The sequence below is a fragment of the Jaculus jaculus genome, chromosome 1 (assembly GCF_020740685.1).
Source record: "Jaculus jaculus isolate mJacJac1 chromosome 1, mJacJac1.mat.Y.cur, whole genome shotgun sequence".
NCBI lineage: Eukaryota > Metazoa > Chordata > Mammalia > Rodentia > Dipodidae > Jaculus > Jaculus jaculus.
In genome coordinates, this window is record NC_059102.1 from 204,781,540 (window position 1) to 204,802,019 (window position 20,480).

General features: G+C 36.6%; 1 protein-coding gene across 1 annotated transcript in view; it reads right to left on the reverse strand.

The window, feature by feature from the left end:
- Sgcz (sarcoglycan zeta) overlaps window positions 1-20,480 on the reverse strand; it is a 1,272,783-nt gene that overhangs the window by 171,684 nt on the left and 1,080,619 nt on the right. The gene's annotated exons all lie outside the window — the stretch shown is intronic.

The following is a 20,480-nucleotide window of genomic DNA, read 5'->3' on the forward strand; positions in this document are numbered from 1 at the left end:
GAGATGAGAAACAACCTTAGTGTCTCCACAGTATGTTGGCAACCTCAGTGGCACCGATTGTGATAGTTAATAATGGTGACATTTTAGAAAATGTGACATTCATTATCATCCCTCTAATGTGTTTCATTTCATTTCAATTTGTTCATTCCTTTAAGAAAATGAAGATCAATTGCCCCCCTTGTGAACACTCATGTATTAACTGACTTTTTAAGTAATATTTTAGTTATGGTCTAAATGAGGTAGCTCTAAATAGGATGTTACACAAGTTTGGGGCTTTCCAAAAATCCTTTTCATCTTTTCAATGAATTTTTAAATTTCAGAATAGAGATGCATTTTCAGTCATATCATTTGAGATTATGTTAAAATGAGATTACATTTTAATTAGGAAACAAAATAGTATAATCAGCTTTTATAGGGATAAACAGAAGACTACATACACTCTCCCATTATTGTCAACTACAGCGGAATAATTGTCTGATATGAGGAATTGTTCTGGTTTGAATCCAAGGAAACAAACAATATATGTATACTAACATAATACTAATATGAAATATGTAATACATCATAGTTAAGTTCCTAAATGAATAGAAATAAGTAAAAATACAAATCTGATTAACATGTAGCAGGATATCAGAGATTCAGGATGAGTAAATGTTCCTATAACCTCAAGTTTGGATTTTATTTCTTCATCTAATACCCTTAAATTCTCCTCTTTAAAATGGAGTTGGTATTAATATTACTAAATTTTCTAAGCAAATGGATAAAATGTATTTTGTCATTAATAATAGATTCATATTAAACATGACACCAAGAAGAATATTGTCCTGAGATATTTAGTACCATTGTTTTGACAACCTTAAGTCTGACTTCTCTGGTAGTGTCTTGATGGCACTCAGATTTTTTACATCTCTTAATTCATATTAAGGAGTGACACTGTTAATGAGGATGAGTACTGTTGATTCCCCTGTGGTCAGAAATACAATGTGTGAATTGACTTGGAACCTATTTCTAACAAGGAAGTTATATCCTTAGACTTTTGTTGATTTGTCCATTAATTCAATCCCTTAATCCATGTTTTGGTTTTAGATCTAAGTCACTATTATTGTTCCATTATATATGTACTGAAACAGAATTAGTGGCAAGAGATGAATAATAAGAGTTGCTTTAGCTAGGTGTGGTAGTGTGTGTCTTTAATCCCAGCACTTGGGAGGCAGAGGTAGGAGGATCGCCATGAGTTCGAGGCCACCCTGAGACTACAGAGTGAATTCCAAATCACTGTGTGCTAGAGTGAGAACCTTCCTTGAAAAACCCAAATACATAAATAAATAAACAAATACAAATATAAATAAATAAAATAAAAGTTGCTTTAACTATTTGACAACCATTCCTTACTGGGATGAGTTGAATTTACTCCAGATTAGATCAATTATTTTCTCTCATAATCTATATTTTATATCACAAATGATAAAAAATATTTTACCTTCTCATCTATGGGAAGGAATCACTGATCTATCATTTTATTAAATTAATAGTTGGATTTTCATTTTAAGCACACAACCAATAAGCATAGCTTTCAATTCATTGCAATTACCAAGTATATTCTTATAAAAACAAATACAATTTTATATGAGTAAAAATTTATTTCATGAGTATTACTGGGTGAGGCAATATATCAAAATACTTTATATATGTTTAACAATATTTAGCATATAAGCTATCACAATTAGCACTCCCATGTTTAGTCTTTTATATGCTATTTCAAATATATAAACTTTTCTTCTCCTAAGGTAGTTTTTTCTCTTTTGTTGACTATTAAATTATTATACCTATGATATTTATTTAGTGAAGTACAGACCCAAGGAAAATCACCTGGAAAAACCATGGGAAGAAAAGACAAAAGAGAAAGTTCAAAGAGTTCCTGTCATGTGGAGAGCTGGAGGGGCAAAGAACCCCTGTGGAGAGTAAGACCCAGGGGCTCTCACCTGTGCTCAAGAGCCCTAGGTCTGGGCCTGGGCCAGGATAGTCCAGGTTCAGCTGGGGGAAAAACCCACCCACAGCTGGAAGTTCACAAGTGGTCAGACAAGGTAATAATTCTAATATTTTTGTTAAAATCTTCCTAGAATTTTATGAAAAGTATCATTTCGCTAAAAAAAAAAAAAAAAAAAACCTAAAAAGTAATATGAATCCAAATTTGTATGTGATTATGAAACAGAGTTTTGAAGATTCAGGGAAAGACTTTAAACTCCGAAGTCCGGGTCTTTAACAAAGTCTGTAACAAAGAGTTGAAGTAAACAGATTAAGAGGGATAGCTTATAAACTATTACATTTAGTCAAAGGAATCAGGGGAATGAAGCAAAAGAGGAATGGAATGGTCTGAAAACACACATGAGAGTTGAATATGGATCTTGGAAAAGAATGAGAAAGGCAATTTTCTATAAAGTTTTGTACTTTAAAAACTTAAAATTCCGGGCTGGAGAGATGGCTTAGCGGTTAAGCGCTTGCCTGTGAAGCCTAAGGACCCTGGTTCGAGGCTCGGTTCCCCAGGTCCCACATTAGCCAGATGCACAAGGGGGCGCATGCATCTGGAGTTCGTTTGCAGAGGCTGGAAGCCCTGGCGCGCCCATTCTCTCTTTCTCTCTATCTGTCTTTCTCTCTGTCTGTCCCTCTCAAATAAATAAATAAAAAAATTAAAAAAAAACCTTAAAATTCCATAATAATAATAATAGAAAAAGAATATCCTTTATCACTCTGGAAGCCACCCTACCAGAATGGGAAGGACATGGTTTTACCTGTGTTTGAAGTCACTCCCTCCCCTGACTCAGACATGGACAGATGGACAGCAAAAAGCAGGAAAAGGATAGAGAGCTTACTCAGGGGAGGGGTTGTTTCTGGAAGAGCTTGACACACTTGAGTACAGTGGGAGACTCGATTGGCCTGGGCTCAGGAAAAAGGGTCTACACCCACCTGGGTAAGGTGTGCATATGTGTGTGTGTCTGTGTGTGTGTGGGAGAGAGATCAGAAAGTGTGAGTGCAAGATAAAGTTGATTGGATGAGACAAAAGCAGATGCCAAGTTTCAGTTCTGCTGCAGAAGGCTAGTGTTGTGACATCCTTAAAGTATTCTTCCTTGATGGGAAACTGAAGTCATCAGCAGTGAAAAAAGTGGACATTGGAAGCCTCAAGTTTGACCAGATAGGCCAAATGACTGAATGAGTGTAATAGTGGCATGTGTGCTCTGGGGGAAACAAACTGCTGTCTAATTGGACTGAAGGTCTACTCTATGGGAAGGAATGCATGCTTGGTACTAAAAACTTAATCAGGGCTGGAGAGATGGTATAGCGGTTAAGCGCTTGCCTGTGAAACCTAAGGACCCTGGTTCAAGGCTCGATTCCCCAGGACCCACATTACCCAGATGCACAAATGGGAGCATGCGTCTGGAAGCCCTGGTGTGCCCATTCTCTCCCTCTCTCTCCCTCTCTCTCTCTCTCTCTTTCTCTCTCTCTGCTTCTTTCTCTCTCTGTCACTCTTAAATAGATTAAACAATCTTTAAAAAATTTTAGAAAACCTAACCAAAAGCCTATGGCAGGGAGGTCATGAACCTTAGGGGCATAAAGCCTGCTCTTGTCTGATAAATGCATATATTATTTTCACCAAATTGCCCTGTAAGCACTACACAATGTTAATATTCATATAGTAATGCTACTCTCAGTTCTGGTTAGAGAAGCTTCTCTTTTCAAATGGCAGTGACCACTGTGATGACACAAAAGACAAAATAGTGCTGAGAAGAAATAATGGAGGCGTGTCCATCACTGAGACATCTTTATATCACTCTCCAAGGCTCAGGGCCCATTGTCAAAGATGTGATGGAAAGAATATAAGAGACAAAGGAATGGTACCACTCCTTACAATGCAACTGTCCAGACAGAATTTGGCCTTGATATCCATGACCTTGTAGTGCCTAGCAACACCTACACAAGATCCTCATAATAGGAGAAAAAGATGATGACATCAAATTAAAACAGAGACTAATGGACAGAGGGAGGGGATATGATGGAGAGTAGAGTTATGAAGGGGAAAGTGGGGGAGGTGAGGGAAATATCATGGCTTATTGTCTGTAAGTATAGAAGTTGTCAAATATATATATTTAAAAAAGAATTCTCTCTTGTGAGCTTTTCCCTAACTGACTGCCTAACAAAGATACTTGACTAGTTCTTTCTCAATTGTAATGGTTTGGAAACTCATGTATGTAGGCTAAATCTATAAAGTACACAAAGAAATATGACATTATGTTAACAGAAATTATCACCATAGACAACTCTTCTAAGTAAAATGTATATCAAATAGCATTTTCTTGAATTAAAATTGCACATTCTGAGAGAGCAGTGATAGATCTTGTATTCAATCTAAAACATAAAAGAAAGTAATATAATCCCTTATGATAGTACAAATAAACATAAAATGTATATATGTATATCTGGGATTTCTGAAACTTACAAAATTGTTCACAAACCATATAATTATTTTTATATTTCAAATTCAATGTACTCAATGTAGCACCAATAAAAATCATGCTCTGTACTCTGCAATGCATTTTAGTGAGCTGCAATACTATATATGCAATATATATATGGCTAATAGTGTGGAGTCTATTGTAACAAGTTATGGAGCCTTATTAAAGGTCATACCTATGGTCTTCTTTCTGTTCTCTCTGTCTTATCAAGTCAAAGAGCCCAGTAAGTATTGATTGTACCACTATGTGAAGCAGCAGAGAAAACTTTTCCTGTACATTAAGCATTACTCGACATATTCTTTATTTCTACTGTTCACTTTAATTAAATTCTGTTTGGCTCTTGAGGATACTGATCTTCCTGTGTCCCAGTCTAAAGATAAAAAATTTTCACATTCTTTGTAGCATAGAATTAGAATATTCATCATATAGCTTGTATCTGATTCCACAGTTATAAATTTTCTGTCTTCTCAAATTTCTTACACATTTGAAAATCTTGTTGTCAATTTATTCCTTTCTCTTTTGGTTCTCCTTGCACCAATAGCCATCGCTTCCTCATGCCCACCATGCCTTCCATGTCTATCACAGTCCCATAAATACAGAGTAATGTATAGTCTATGAACTACAAACTACCTTTCTCACTATCACTATATTCATAATCATTCTTCATACTTTGAATGTCTGGCATATAATTTATCACTTTTCTTACTATTATTCTTCATCAACTTTTTTTTTTTTTCTCGAGGTAGTGTTTCACTCTGGCTCAGGCTGACCTGGAATTCACTATGTAGTCTCAGGGTGGCCTCGAACTCATGGCGATCCTCCGACCTCTGTCTCCCAAGTGCTGGGATTAAACACATGTGCCACCACACCCGGCTCTCTCTGTTTTTAAGTTTTTGAAATTCACCATGCAGCCCATGGTGGCCTTGAACATGCAGTCATACTGATACAACCCCATACTTCTAGGATTATGGATGTTTATCATCATACTTGCATCTTCCCACCAGTCACTTTTAGGGTCAGATAATGAAACCTGATGATGTACACCTTCACTGCAAATAAAAACTTGATATTCTCTCTTCCCAGCCACTTTGTCTTCTATGCAATTGTTCAAGTGCCATTTTTGCAATACTCTGTTTTTATTTTCTTTATTTTTGCTTTTGCATATGCATCTGTGTGTGGCATGTATGCATATGTGTATGCACATATGTGTGGAGGAGGTGTACATGTGTTCCTATAAGTGTGGACATCCATGCTTGTGAAGTATGATTGTTGATGTTGAGTGTCTTCTTCTATTCCTCTCCATGTTTTGTTTTCGAAAGAGTTCTCACACAAAGCCTGGATCTCATAGATTTGACTTCTTATCTAACAAGTCCCAGGAATCCACCCAAGCACTGGGTTTAGCATGTCTCTGTGACTGTCTTTTATGTAGGTGCTAAGGATCCCAGCTTAGGTCTTCATGCTTGTCTAACAAGCCCTTTGATGATTGAGCATCTTCTCAGCCCCTATATCTTACTCATAAAGTTTTCATTTCATTACTAAGGTATTTTTGCCCTCTTTCTATGTTGAAGTGCATGCTGTCTGATTTAACATAGTCGTATGGCAATCCATCTCCACAGAAAACTCTCTCCATTTGATCAGTAAAATAAAACACATGTCCAACACTATCCTTGATCTCCAACAACAGCTAGATCCCCTGGCTGAGGTAGTGCTACAAAACAGGAGGGGACTAGACCTATTAACAGCCAAAAAGGGAGGCATAGGCTTGTTTTTACAGGAAAAATGCTGTTTCTATGCCAATAGATTGGGAATCGTTCAGGATGAGATCAAAAGGCTTCAAGAGGACCTGGAGAGGAGACGGTGGGACCTTCAAGACAACCCACTGTGGATGGGCTTACATTGCTTCTTACTGTACCTTCTCCCCATACTTGGGCCCCTCCTTTTCCTTCTCCTCACTGTTGCACCTTGTGTAATTAACAAAATTGCACAATTCATTCACCAATGGCTAGAGGCAATAAAACTCCATCAGGTTCAGATACATTACTACAGGATGGCAACTCAGGAATTAAGTTCCTCATATGACCTACTACCACCTCCTCTGCCCTCCATGTGACCGATGACGGGTAAGATCTCTACCTGATTGAGAAAACCTAAGACAGGCCATGGAGTGGGTTCTCAGTGAGCTAAACACATGGTACCCAGTGATGGGTAAGATCCCCAGAGGGGGGACAACCTAAGGCAGGGGCCATGGTGACTAATGCTCTTACAAAAACAAAAGTGGGAGATGTTGGCCTTGAGAGGCCCAGACATGAGGCCTAGTGAAGCTTCCTGAGCTGATCCAAAGTTTGGCGACCTGTCTCTGGCCAGCTATGACTCAACAGGGCACCAGATTGCCTTTGGCCTGCTACTTCTGAAAAAAGTTAGAGTTCCTGCGAGTGCTTCGAACCAATCATTTCAAAAGTCAGGATATGCTATTGGCCTTAACACCTCATCCTTTCCTGAGATCTCCACCTTCACTCTTAATGCTATATAAACACCTGCCTGTTACAATAAAGTGAGATCCTGCTTCGAGAAGTCTCCCAACTCAGTGTGGTTTTTCTCCGGTGCCTAGGAGAGGGACTAGACGGTCCACACTCACCATCCTACTCAGCCCCAGGAAGAGACAGGCGGGACTAGCTTTTCCACAGCCCTACCTGCTGGTGAGCCCGGCTCCAGCACCTATTCAGCTCTCTGCCCCCTATTTGGAGTGTTTCTTTTCTTTACTTTTTTTTTTTTTTTTTTAGTTCTTTTAAGAGTGTAGATATGAAGCTTTTGTCAGTGGCATAGCTGGCAAACATTTTCCCCAATTCATTAGGTAATCTATTGGCTCTGTATGTTTGTCTAAGTAAAAGCTTCTTAGCTTCATTAGATACCATTGGTTGAGTGATTGTTTAATTTCTTGGGCTACCAGTGTTTACTTCATGAAGTCTTTCACCACTTCTATATCATGGAGAGTGCCTCCTATGTTTTCTTCAGGAAGAGAAGATTTTCAGCTCTTATACTGAAGTCTTTAATTGATTTGGACATGATTTTTTGCATGGACATGATTTTTTGCATTGGTCCAGTTTCATTTTCTATGTATGGTTAACCAATTTTTCCAACACCATTTCTTGAAGATGCTATCTTTTCTCCAGTCTACATTAGTGGCAACTTTGTCAAATATCAAGTAGCTGTAGTTACTTGACCTAAGGTCTGAGTCTTCAATTCTGTTCCTTTGGACTATGTTTCTGTTTATATGCCAGTACCATGATGTTTTTATTGCTATGGCTTTGTGATATAGTTGTAGATCAGGTATGGTGATAACTACAGAGGTGTTTTATTGTGTTGCTGAGGATATATTGGGATATCCAAGACCTGCTGCCATTTCATACGAATTTTGCAATCATTTTTTCTATCTCTACGAAGAATGATGCTGGAATTTTTATTGGTTTTCCATGAAATATGTATATTGATTTTGATAGAATTGCCATTTTCACTATATTATTTCTAACTATCCAGGAGCATGGAAAGTCTTTTCAACTTCTCAAGTCCTCCTCAACTTCTTTCTTGGCCTATAGTATCCTTTTCTGGTTGCATCTCTCTCTGGTTTTGATATTAGGGTGACGCTGGCTTCATAAAAGGAGTTGGGGAAGATCCCCTGGTCTCTAGTTATGAGAAATAGTTTGAGAAAAATTGGTTTGAGTTTTTCAATGAAGGTTTGGTAGAATTCAGCTGAAAAGCCATCTGCCCTGAACTTCTGTTTTGGGAGAGGTTTGTGATTACCTTCTCAATCTCTATAGATGTGATAGGTTTGTTTAGGAGATTAATCTGCTCTGAGTTTAGTTTTGGTAGGTGGTATGTGTCTAGGAATTCATTCCAGATTATTTAATTTTGTGGAGTAGATGATTTGTAAGTATGCCCAGATGATTTTTTCAATTTCATTGATATCTCTTGTGACCTCTCCTTTTTCCATACCTGGCTTTTTGCATTTAAGACTTTCTTTTTTTCACTTGATCAGATTGACCTGGGGTATATCAATCTTGTTTATTTTTTCCAAGCACCAGCTCTTAGTTTCTTCAATTTTTTATTTGTTTTCTTAGTTTTCCAATTCATTAATTTCTTCTCTGATCTTGATTATTTCTTTCCATCTGGAGTTCGTATGGTTGGATTCTTCTTGTTTTTCCATTGCCTGTAGGTGGAAAGTGAGGTTATCAGATTGGGATCTTGCTTTGTTATGCAGGTATTTAGCAATATGCATTTTCCCCTTGTACTGCCTTCATTATGTCCCTTAAGTTTTGGTAAGTTTGTTTTCATTATCATTCACTTGTAGGAATTTTATAATTCCTTTTTTATTTCTTCCACTAAACATTCATTGTTTACAAGTATGTTGTTTAGTCTTCAGGAGATGCTGGAGTTCTTGATTTATCTCTTGTTGTCAATTTCTAGCTTTAAAGCATGATGATCTGATATGATGTAGGATGTTACTTCAAGTTTCCTGAATTTATGGAGGCACTCTTTATGGCTTAATATATGGTCTTTTTTGAGAAAGCTCCATAGACTACTGAGAAGAATGTATGCATTGTAGAGTTGAGGTGAAAAGTTCTGTTGATGTTCGTTAGGTCTAGTTGATCTATGGTGTTGTTGAGCTCTATTATTTCCCTATTAATTTTCTGCTTAGATGATCTGTCTAATGATGAAAGTAGAGTACTGAAGTCCCAAATACAATGCATTGGTGCTTCTTTCTGTTTTGTTGACAAGTAGATTTTGTTTTATGAATTTTGGTGCAACTTCATTTGGCACATGTAGACTTATGATTGTGATTTCTCATGTTGGATCATTCTGTTGATGAGAAAGAAATGGCCTTCTTTGGCCTTTTTGATTACTTTTGGTTTGAAGTCTATTTTATCAGGTATGAATATAGCAATACTTGCTTGTTTCTTATTTTCATTTGCTTGAATTATCATTTTCCATCCTTTTACTCTGAGGAGGTGTGTGACTTTAGTGGTGAGGTGGTCTTTTTGAATACAGAAGATAGAGGGAGGCATTTTTCATTCAAACTGTTAACTAGTGTCTTTTGATAGATGAATTAAGACCAATCGTAATTTAAGGTTAAAATTGTGAGGTTTGATTTAATCCGTGCCATGATGTTGTGTTTTATGGGGTTTGGTGCTTTCTTGTGTTTTATACTTTTTTGAGCCTGGCCTTGTTTTAGTTATTGTGATCTTCTTTTTGGTTCTTGAGATTGGTAGTTTGAGTCTTCTGTGTGGCGTATTCCTTGAAATATTCTCTATAGATTTGGCTTTGTGTTCATGTAATCAGAGTTTTGGCTCTCTTCATGAAATTTTTCCTTTCACCATCATGAGGGATGTTTTTACTAGGTAGAGTAGCTTGGGTTGGAGGCCATAGTTTTTAGACTTAAAGCATTCCATTCCAGGCCCTTCTGTCTTTTAGGGCTTCCATTGAGAAATCTGAGGTGATTCTGATGGAATTGATTTTGTATGTAGTGAGTTGTTTCTCTCTTGTTTTCATTGTTAAGAGTTTTAACTGTGATGTGTTCTGTCTTTGTTTTCATTGTTAAGAGTTTTAACTATGATATGCCTTGGAGAGTTTCTTCTTAGGTCCTGTCGTGTATACTGTGGTCTTCTTGTATTTGGATGGGCTTCTCTTTTTGAGAGATTAGGAAATTTTTCTTCAATAATTTTGTTGGATATATTCTCTGTGCTTCTGGCCTGGATTTAATCTCCTTCTGGTATATTCATGATCTGGATATTTGGCCATTTTAGAGCATCCCATAGCTCCCTCATATTGTGTTCCCTTGACTTTTTTGAACTTAGCAATATTTTTGGCCTCCTGAGCAATTTCTTCTGTCATGTCTTCCAGGTCAGAGGTTCTGTCTTCCACATGGGTAATTCTGTTTGAGAGGTTTTCTAGAATTTTTTTTTTTTTAATTTTCAATATTATTTATTTATTTGACAGAGAGAAAGAGGCAGATAGAGAAATAGAGAATGAGTGTGGCAGGGCCTGCAACCACTGCAAACAAACTCCTGATGCATACACAGCCTTGTGTGTCTGGCTTTACATGGAGGCTGGGGATTCAAACTTGGGTCCTTTGGCTTTGCTAGGAAGTGCTTTAACTACTAAGCAATCTTAAGCTCAATTTTTTTTTTCTGTTGTGTTATTTTGCATCAAATCCCTCTCTTTTTTGAGATATGATTTCAATTCAAGTTCTGATTTTCTTTATGTTTCCTGGAATTTATCCCTGAATTTGATCAAGTCTTCACTAAGCTTAGTCAGTTGGTTATTGAGATCTTCCACTTGTTGACTCACCTTCAATTTATTTATATGTCTTTTGAGGGTCATGACATTTTCTTCAATTAAGTTAAGCCTACTGTCAAAATCTAAACACTCAAAGATATATTTCTACTCAATTTCATTAATACAATTGCTGATTTTTTGATGGTTTGCTTCCAGTTCAGCATTTCTTCTGACTAGACTCAAATTGGTTGTTTTGTTTTCATTTTGTGATTGAATTTCTGTTGATTTCTCATTGGAGGCTTTCATTCTGGGACAAGGAATCCTTGGTTGAGATATTTGTGTTCTGATTTTTTTGTTAAATATTATTGTCTACCACTCTCAGGGAATCATTTCATACTACTGAGGGAAAAGCAAGTATTTGTTCTTGTAGGATCATCAGGGACTCTTTTCTTTTTTTTTAATGTGAAGATTTGTGTATGATGGGGTTATAACCACAGATGCACAGATTGTGAAGACTGCAGATATATAAAAGGTGCCTGGAGTACTGGGAGGTGGGAAACTGGGAGCTCTGGCCTACTCACTCCATTTGTAGTGCACTTCAGCACATGAGGACTAGAGATTGGGGAGCCAGGATCCAGGAAGCTATAAAGCTATGGTTAAAAAGCCAGCTCCCACAGTGGCCCATGTACCCTCTAACTCAAAGGTATAGGGATTTGGGTACCCAGGGGCCGATCAGGAAACCAGATAAAATGTCCTGCTTCCTCAGCTGATACACATGGTACATGCCTCCACAAGGCAGCAATAGGGGTACTGGGATCTATGAATTAGGAGATGGAGAACCAACCAAGAGTCTGGCCTACTCACTTCACATGCACACTCTTCAGAGTAGGGAACTGGAGTTGGGGTCCCAGGGGCTACTCAATCAGGAAGGTGGAACAAGTCTTTATACAGTCCCAAGTCAGCAGCAAGGGCATTAACTAGGAACAAATAATCCATGTTACACCCTCTGGAGCAGGGTATCTGGGAATTGGGGACACAGGGGTACTTCAATCTGGAGGGTGAGGCAGGACAACCTACCAGGACCTGCGAACTGGGAGTACTGGGTATTTGGGGGGGGGGTCGAGGCGATATGTCCTATGTATTCTCTTCCCTATATGTACCCTCCAAAGCAGGGAATTGGGGAATTGGGGATCCAGGGGCACTTCAACCAGGAAGGTAGAACAAAGAGCATAATATTTTGGATATTCAGCATGTTGAAATATATCATGCATATATCAGCAATCTATTTACTAGAACTACAACTTGAATTGTATACTACTATCAGGATATACCTTACTTTACAAATTTAACCAATCATGGAGCATTTAGAGTTTTGTACTTTAGTTATTTGAATAGCAATATGATGAATATATATTTACAAAGTTTGGATTCTACTTGTTCTCAATTTTTTTATGTATGTACATAAAAGTGGAATTGTTAGGAAACATACTGACACTGGTAATTTTTTTTAATTTTCCAGTAACTAGAAAATATTTCTGATAATATCTGTCCTATTTCGCATTACTACCATGTAAATTGAACAATGATATCACATTTATTAGTTTTTTCGATGGGTATTGTTTTTGTCTCCTCTTTTCAGGAAAACTAAGTTATGTGCTATTTTCCTTTAGTGGCTTGTGTTTTTTTTATTTTAATTTTTTAAATTTTTTTTTTAATTTATTTGAGAGCGACAGACACAGAAAGAAAGACAGATAGAGAGAGAGAGAGAATGGGCGCGCCAGGGCCTCCAGCCTCTGCAAACGAACTCCAGATGCGTGCGCCCCCTTGTGCATCTGGCTAGTGGGACCTGGGGAACCGAACCTCGAACCGGGGTCCTTAGGCTTCACAGGCAAGCACTTAACCGCTAAGCCATCTCTCTAGCCCTAGTGGCTTGTGTTTTTAAAGTCATAATACTAAGAATCCATTGGCAAATCCAAAGATATGAAGATTTCCCCCTTTTGGTTGTCTTTAAATAATTTTCTACTTTCATTATATATGGGGCAATTTTTAATATGATGTATTAATGTTCCAAGTTCCTTTCTTTTCATGGTTATAGCTATTCATCAGGAACATGTTATTGAAGGCACTATTTATTTTCCATTGTATGTCTCTTTCTAACTTAGAATAATATTTTTAATATTCATCATGTTGAAACATATCATGCATATATCATTAATCTATTTACTTGTCACTTATCAAAACTTTGTTGGTCATAGATGATTGACTTTATTTCTTTATATTTCTTTGCTAGTACAATACTCTTGATTACATGAACTTTAATGTTAAACTCATCAAAGCTGAATGTTTAACTAAGTCCTCATTTTTTTTCTTTTCAGGCAGTGTTTGCCATTTGAGATTTTTTTTTTTTTTTTTTGTCTTGCCAACAAGGTGCAATAAAATATACTTTAAAATAGTAGGAAACAGATAAAGACTTTATATACCTTCGGGAAGGTATTTTGTAAATTTAACCTGTCTCTAACTCAAATAACTTTAATATAGCGGCATTTTAATGGAATGATAATGATGGTTTGTATGTGTCTTTCCTATTGCTTCTCTACATTACAGCTTTCAATGAAAATTTGATGGCATGAGATGAATTTTCCATCTATGCTAAGCTTCCTTCTCACATACCCAATACAGACATTTTACTTTGAAATCCAGACCCTTAGAAATATAAATCATAACTATTTAATAACTACATTTAGATAAAACAGTGAGATGATAATGACCTTTTCCAATCTTTTGTTCATTCTCATCAGAGGGAATTATCATTTTACTGTGAACTTCAATAGATAAAAATGCTTTAAGAAGCTGGAGAGATTGTTAAGTGGTTAAAGCACTTGCCTGAAAAAAACTAATGCCCAAGTTTGATTGCCCAGTACACACATTGGGCCAGACACCTGAAGTGGTGTATGCATCTGGAGAATCAATTTGCATGACTGGAGGCCTTGGCACACCCATACTCTCTGTCATCTCTCTTTTATTTCATTCTGCTTTCAAATAAATAAATACATAAATAAATATTATAAAAATGTATTAATACTTTGGTGCTGTAGCTTTTGGTAGGTATCTCTATTTGATGCTTTGACTTCACAAGCATTGTTAACTAATTGGCAATGTTAAAAAAACTATCATAAGCTAGACTTAAATGCAAACAAGAGACTTTATTATTAATTTTTAACTTAAAATTTGAAAAATGAATGAAAATTATGGAAACACTTTCTTGGCCAATTATGATAAATAACAATGAGTCAGGTGAAATTTGAGGGCTCAATACAGGGACAAGGAACAACATACACACACACACACACACAAAAAAAAAAAAAAATCAAAAGTCAAGAGAAAAGTGGAAACTGTGAATCCAGATATGTAAGGAATGCCCTGAAGATAAAATACAAAGTCAGAAATTATCATTTGCTGTTAATGATGAAGGGAAAGCTTGCTTTGCATGGAATAGTCTATGTTCATGTACATTGACAATGGCAGTGCAGCATATTTAAATCTAAAGGATGTTACTGAAGAACATTAGCTATGTCTTTCTCAGGATCCAATTCTGGTTCCAGCTCATATCTGACATGAACCTTCAGCAAAGTGCATAGCAATTTCAAACTCCACTTCTTCTTTTGTAAAATGAATTGCTAATGTCAATTCCAAATTATCTTCTTCAGGACTGTCTAAATATATGTAAGGTTGGGCTAGAGAGATGGCTTAGCGGTTAAGCGCTTGCCTGTGATGCCTAAGAACTCCGGTTCGAGGCTCGATTCCCCAGGACCCATGTTAGCCAGATGTACAAGGGGGTGCATGCATCTGGAATTCATCTGCAGTGGCTGGAAGCCCTGGCGCATCCATTTTCTCTCTCTCTCTCTGCCTCTTTCTCTGTCTGTTGCTCTCAAATAAATAAATAAAAATAAAAACCAAAAAAAAATTTTTTAAATATATGTAAGGTTATATTTAACATATGTTTTATAGAACAATTACTGATTAAATATTAGTTATTACTATTAGGGTAGGAATGCTGTTGTTATTTTGTAACAGGAGTACTCAAAACATGCTTAATAGACTGTATTAGTATATAAAATGTATATGAATTAAAACCTTTTAATGGTAGCTTAAATTTCAAGATGTAAATGTAAAAAGATAATCTATATTTTTCTTGGAAAAATAAGAACAATTTATAAAGACATATTTACCCATGACTTTCATAAAACTTATCCATATAATAGATAATAAATCATGCATGTATATGTTCACATCATTTTATCTTAAAGAGTATCTGAAGAAAGATATGCCTGAGAAGTGAAAATTAAAAGTATACAGAAAATATTTGCAATACTTAATGCAAATGAAGCAAAAATTCTGTGAACCAGAACTTATGCATTTAAGAATGAATGAGGTCAAATTTTATTCAGACTGTATGCCTGTTCACATAAAATCCACACTTGTCTTTTAATTTACATAAACATATGTACTAGGACTTCAGGCATATTTCAATTTTAATGCAAACAAAACATTTTCAGTAATGAAGTATGTAAAATTTAAAAAGAGCCTCCTTCCCACCTTCAGCTAACTGGTGATGTCATGCCCACATTTCATATTGCACAGATGCTTTATCCGGACTTAAACTTTTAGTACCAATGAAATGTATCAGTTTTGTCATAAATATGCTAAATAAAACAATGAGGATACAAAGTGTCTCTTTTTATGTTTATACAATTATATGAACTCATTATTTTCTCCAGTCCATACAGAATCTTCAAGTTTGTTAAAACAAATTGAACAAGTTCATAAACCATTTAAATTTGTGGACCATGAGAGTAACTTGAAATTATAATAAAAATTACTGAACTGAGATATACAAACATTGTAAGAGAACAATTAATTTTCTACCTCTCTACAATATTATCTACTGCTCTTATAGTCTTACAAATATATATTTAAAAGCTGATTAAAACAAATCAAAATAATATTGCCCTGTTTCTTTTCTAATAAACACTCCTAACAAGACATCAAAGTAAACAAAACTAGAGACAGAGTTTACTCATCAGGTCCACAGTTGGTCCCACACACATCCTGTCTACTCTCTCAAGTTTCTTCTGGGTCATTTTAATCCAATATGACATACAAATTTGTTTCAATTTAAGAATAAAAGCCCAACATAAAATATTTCCTATTAGCATGTTATGATGTTGTTTACTGTATTGACTTAGATCTTTATTATATAAAATTGCAGGTATTTACAATAAAATCATCAAGGTAAACATTGTAAGTATATTCCCACCCCCACAATTTTCTTAGAGCCCCCTCCCCCCACATTGATTCTGAGGAAGATTAAACCAGACATATTCCTATCACAACAGGTAACACGAGACTAAAATATGGAAGCCCAGTGAATGGGCCAACACACTAGTAGGTGTTCTTAGATACTCCTTTATTCCTTATTATTGATGCTGATAATGATTTCATAGAGTTATAGAAAGTGCTATTTGATTTTCTTACAAAGAAAGAAAAAATTAAAAAAGAAAGAGTATTTGTAGACTAAGTTTAATGGGATATATTATAGGATTCATATAAGGGAATTCATCTTAGGAACACAGAGGTCACAGATCTGATCTAGTGTGGGAGAAAAATAAAACTGTCTACTTCATGTGGCCTTATTTTGTTTTCTGAGCTGAAGAAAATTTTCATGTGCTTTTAGGGGAAAGCAAATAAAAGAGAAATCTCCCTTAATTTCAGTATTGAGCACTGGAAATTCAGACTTTAAAATTGGCTATAACCTGACATTTATTTTGCATAATAATGTAGCATAATTGTGAGAGATCACTTTAGGTAAGTCAAAAAATACTTATGAAGCAGGTGTGGTGGTGCATGCCTTTAATCCCAGCACTTGGGAGGCAGAGGCAGGAGGATGACTGTGAGTTTGAGGCCACCCTGAGACTCCACAGTGAATTCCAGGTCAGCCTGGGCTAGAGTGAGACCCTACCTCAAAAAGCCAAAAAAAAAAAAAAAAAAAACTTATGAGATTTCACTCAGCATCAGATACATGTGATAATATTACTTACCTAATGACCTCATAACCATTTTAGCTTGTATAAGTAAAATCTAAACTGTTGGAGAAATTGCCTTAGTGTCACAATTTTTTGTTAAGCAATGCATTCCTGTATCGTAAAAAGAATGGCATTTGTACTGCATTGCAATGACTGGAAATCATCTCCATCAACATTCAGTAGGCTTTCTGTGACTATTCTTAGTAGGCTTGAGGTGGCCCTTCTACTTGAGCGCCAATGTTACTTAGTAGCAAATGCTTGAAATCAGTCAGATGAAGGTCAAGGAGAGGCTTGAGAAAACAAATGTTATATTCTAAGGTTAAGAGAATCAGCATTCTTTTATTTATTTTTAAATTTTTGTTTATTTATTTGAGAGTGACAGACAGAGAGAAGGAGGAAGAGAGAGAGAGGGAGAAAGGGAGAGAGAGAATGGGCATGCCAGGGCTTCCAGCCACTACAAATGAACTCCAGAAGTGTGCACCCCCTTGTGCATCTGGCTAATGTGGGTCCTGGAAAATCGGGCCTCAAACCAGGGTCCTTAGGCTTCACAGGCAAGGACTTAAACACTAAGCCATCTCTACAACCCAAGGGAATCAGCATTCTTTTAAAACATGTTGATATTGCCAGGGAGTTTAAGAGACAGAAATCAGTAGCAAGACAAAAAGCCTTAGGTCTCTATACTTGTTAGTGTTTTCTTGGCAGAATGACTGCTGGGCAGGGTGAACTGTTCACTAGTCAGTATAATTTTCATGTGCTCTGCATTTAGGAATGGCCTCTATTTTATACATACAAATTGTACATACATACTCAGAAATCTGACTAAGATAGAGACTTAGTTGATATGATGGAGACTAGTAGAATATATGATTTACAGAACATTGTAAATAAGAGAAGGTATACAGTTATGCCAATCAGAAGTATATAATCCTTTAGGACAATAGTGTACCCAAAAGCATAGTATCACTCAGTTTCTTTCTTTACACACTCAAATGGAGAACCATGTGAAGGTGTCTCAGGAGAAAGAAGAGTCTGACCATCTAAGCAAAGAGTCCCAATAAAGCCATTTAAATTATATTACACATGCCAAAAAATTGTATGCTTCAACATGTGTATCACCAACATCTGTAAATCCAGACATAATGATGTAAGCATCTGTAATTCTGTAGGTAGAAGGCAAAGACTGACACAGGAGGATGCCCTCTGACCTCCACATATGCATCATGGCATACAAAGAAACATGAACACACACACACACACACACACACACACACACACACATACACACTCACACACACACCATACTAACACAGAGAAAGACATTTTTAAAAAGAGGTATATAACTTATGGAAAAAATCAGCTAAGTGGGCTTTGTGACTCTCATATTGTGAGTGATATTTTTGACATTGCTATCATGTCATTTTATTTTAAAATGCTATTTAAATATAGGAAGCATAGTCTTAAGCCTATTATTAGCAATCTTTTAGCCTTATTCTTTATTTTCAACTTATATTATTGATAAATAAATTGTACCTTCTAATTTTTCCATGTTTACAGCCTTATTTTCTTCTCATCAATCAATTGCTTTGGTATGGATTTCAAGAATTTTCTCATTTTCATCTTCAAGATGTAACTTAGAACCTATTGATATATATTTCTGTGAATTGATACAACCGGAGAAAGTGTGTAATAGTTCAACAGTTGTAACAGTGTAGTGTCCAATATTATGATACTATGAAATAACATTGCTGCCTACAATATTTTTTTACAGTTCTTTTTTTTTAATTTTTATTAACATTTTCCATGATTATAAAATATATCCTATGGTAATTCCCTCCCTCCCCACCCCCACACTTTCCCATTTGAAATTCCATTCTCCATCATATTACCTCCCCATTACAAGCATTGTAGTTACATATATACAATATCAACCTATTAAGTATCCTCCTTCCTTCCTTTCTCTACTCTTTATGTCTCCTTTTTACCTTACTGGCCTCTGCTACTAAGTATTTTCATTCTCACGCAGAAGCCCAATCATCTGTAGCTAGGATCCACATATGAGAGAGAACATGTGGAGCTTGGCTTTCTGGGCCTGGGTTACCTCACTTAGTATAATACTTTCCAGGTCCATCCATTTTTCTGCAAATTTCATAACTTCATTTTTCTTTACCACTAAGTAGAACTCCATTGTATAAATGTGCCACATCTTCATTATCCACTCATCTGTTGAGGGACATCTAGGCTGGTTCCATTTCCCAGCTATTATAATTTGAGCAGCAATAAACATGGTTGAGCATGTACTTCTAAGGAAATGAGATGAGTCCTTTGGATATATGCCTAGGAGTGCTATAGCTGGGTCTTCTGGTAGATCAATCTTTAGCTGTTTTAGGAAACTCCACACTGTTTTCCACAATGGCTGGACCAGATTGCATTCCCACCAGCAGTGTAGAAGGGTTCCTTTTTTTCCACATCCCCGCCAACATTTATGATCATTTGTTTTCATGATGGTGGCCAATCTGACAGGAGTGAGATGGAATCTCAATGTAGTTTTAATCTGCATTTCCCTGATGACTAGTGACGTAGAACATTTTTTTTAGATGCTTATATGCCATTCGTATTTCTTCCTTTGAGAACTCTCTATTTAGCTCCATAGCCCATTTTTTGATTGGCTTGTTTGATTCCTTATTATTTAACTTTTTGAGTTCTTTGTATATCCTAGATATTAATCCTTTATCAGATATATAGCTGGCAAAAATTTTTTCCCATTCTGTAGGTTGCCTCTTTGCTTTTTTCACTGTGTCCTTTGCAGTGCAAAATCTTTGTAATTTCATGAGGTCCCAGTGATTAATCTGTGGTTTTATTGCCTGAGCAATTGGGGTTGTATTCAGAAAGTCTTTGCCAAGACCGATATGTTGAAGGGTTTCCCCTACTTTTTGCTCTAGCAGTTTCAGAGTTTCAGGTCTGATGTTAAGGTCGTTAATCCATTTGGACTTAATTCTTGTGCATGGCAAGAGAGAAGAATCTATTTTCATCCTTCTGCAGATATATATCCAGTTTTCCCAACACCATTTGCTGAAGAGGCTGTCTCTTCTCCACTGAGTATTTTTGGCATTTTTATCAAATACCAGGTGGCTATAGCTACTTGAGCTTACATCTGGGTCCTCTATTCTGTTCCACTGATCTACATGTCTGTTTTTGTGCCAGTACAATGCTGTTTTTGTTACTATGGCTCTGTAGTATAGGTTAAAATCAGGTATGGTGATACCACCAGCTGTGGAGAGCCCCTCGGGCCAAGCCCTAAAGATGGCGCCTGACAGAAAGTTCTGTGCTTGGGACAAACAAGTCCATATTTGGAGGAGCTCGCCCTCACCGCTGCTCATTGGCTTCTGATGCTTCCATATTTGGAGGAGCTTGCCCTCACTGCTGCTCATTGGCTTCTGATGCTAGCCTGGAGAGGTTGTTGACTGGAGAGGTTGCATTGCCTGGGGTGATTGGGCGGAGTGAGTGCGCTTATAAGGAAGCCCCGCCCGAGGCTAGGGGGAGATGAAACTTGATGTTGCCTGAATAAACTGCTGTAAGAAGAACTGGTGGTTGTGTCTTCCTTGCTGGTCGAGGCGGACAC